Source organism: Convolutriloba macropyga, unplaced genomic scaffold (assembly GCF_964194025.1).
Source record: "Convolutriloba macropyga unplaced genomic scaffold, txConMacr16.3 SCAFFOLD_913, whole genome shotgun sequence".
NCBI classification, from domain to species: Eukaryota; Metazoa; Xenacoelomorpha; order Acoela; family Convolutidae; genus Convolutriloba; species Convolutriloba macropyga.
In genome coordinates, this window is record NW_027450239.1 from 45,383 (window position 1) to 47,516 (window position 2,134).

Consider the following 2,134-nt stretch of genomic DNA (forward strand, 5'->3'; position numbering starts at 1 on the left):
ATCTCGACATCTCAATATCTCGAATCTCGGTTGCGCACTTTTTCTAGTGCCATGCTCTAAATTGTTATTTTCGATCTCATCGAATTATTCGTTTAATCTATTTTCAGATTATGCAAAACTGCAACTCAGTTTGATTAAGATGGAAGAAATTACTGGGGAAGCTTCAAAGTTAAAAGCTGGTAAAACAGCGGGCCCAGATCGAATAACCAACACTAGTATTAAATTAGGTTTTCGGCAAATGCAAAGATACGTATTCCATTTATTTAACCTCTGCTTTGCGGAGCATAGTGTACCCCGAATTTGGAAGTTATCATATAAACCAGAGAAAAAAGTGCCGGCGAATAAAGGCTATCAAGTAACGGTAGAATGTCAAAATGACTGCGGAATGTGGACTGATATCCGCGTGTACACTTTAGAAATGAAAGCACAAACGGAATTGTTAGATTTCGCTTGCAGTTTCTGTGCAGCCAAAGAAATTAAGAAGCTGAAAAAGCAAATAGAAAGCTTCGAGAAGGCCTCGGAAAAACTAGAAGTAACCCAGTCACTAGATAAGATGAAAGAGACAAACCAGTCCAGATCTAATGCAGTCCCATCAAAGCTGAGCTTCGCCGAAATTTTCAGTGGCGTAAACCAAGAACTGTTTGAACAGAAAAAGCGCTCAAAGAACCTGGTTCTCGGGACAAAGCCTGAGAGCGAGAACACTGAAGCATCTGACAATCGTCTTGTTTCCGGAATTGCAGAATCCCTGAAAGTAAACATGAAATTTGAATGTCAAAGATTTGGCAAACAAAATACAGAAGGCAAACAGCTGCTTCGAATAAAGTGCGATACAGAAGAAATGAAATTTTTCTGTCTCGGACCTTCTAAAGAAAGCGAAGATCTTAAAAGAAAACAAACGATTCAAGTACGTATTTATACAACCCGATCTAACAAAAACCGAGCAAGAAAATAGAAAGAAAATGGTGGCAGAATTAAAAGAGAAAAGACTGCTGAATTCTTCCACCAAGTACAAAATTAAAGGGAATCAAATCGATGAAAACAGAGGATCGTGACTAACAATTTGTTTATGAAACGTGAAAGGTGCTAAAGGCACAAACGGAAAAGATCCCGATATCTTACTATTAACAGAAACATTCAGTGTAAATTCAGTTGAAATACCTAGTTTCACATGCTTCTGCACAAAGGCAATAAAAAGCGAGAAGGGCGGCCGCAAAGTGGCTTAGCAATTGCACTGAGTAAACATTTAAGAATTACATGCAATGTTCTTCATCAGAACAATGAATTATTAGCAGTGCAGATCAAACAGTTCAGCCTAATTATAATTGTAGCATATTTTCCACCAGAAGACGATATAGAGACAATATATCAAGCACTTACCGAAGCATTTCAATGATGTAAAGGCAGAGCACGTATTATCCTGGGCGGCGACTTCAATTGCAGACTCGACTCAACTGAAAGAGGCAACTTTCTCTGCGAGTTTGTAATTAATTGGAATCTTCATTGTGAGTTAACGACAATGAAGAATTAACATATGAATTTCAGTGCGGTAAAAGTGTTATCGGTTTATTTTTCGGAACACTTCGATCACTTTAACGAGATAAAGATCAACAATTCATTCCTAACAAAGCACAAGCCGGTTTCTTGCTGTTTTGATCTAAAACGCAGTCATGATATAGCGGTAAGCAGAAAGAAGCAAATGCGTAAACTCGATGTTGAACAATTGAACGAACGAATTAAAATTGTTCAAAATCCGCACGATAGCAACGCAATGGACACATCGTATGACGAATTTGCCAAAGCCATTCATGAATCAGCAACCGTTTGGCCTGAAAGAAAATTACCGAAATGGTTCAAAAGAGATCTGTACCTACTGCATAAGCAGTTGAAATATAGACAGAGACATGAAGCAGATTCTGATTATTTTAAAAAGAAAAGTACCTTTGAGAAACTTTGCAGAAAACACAAAATGATGCATGAAATAGATCGCCAAAGTTTCATAATCAGAAAAGCGGAATCAGAAAGGCGAGACTTTTGGAAAATTCTGAAGTCAAAGAAGGTTTTCGCAAAAGTATCCGGAATTACAATTCCAACATGGGAATCATATTTCTGAGGTCTTTTAAAGCTGAGGGCGAAA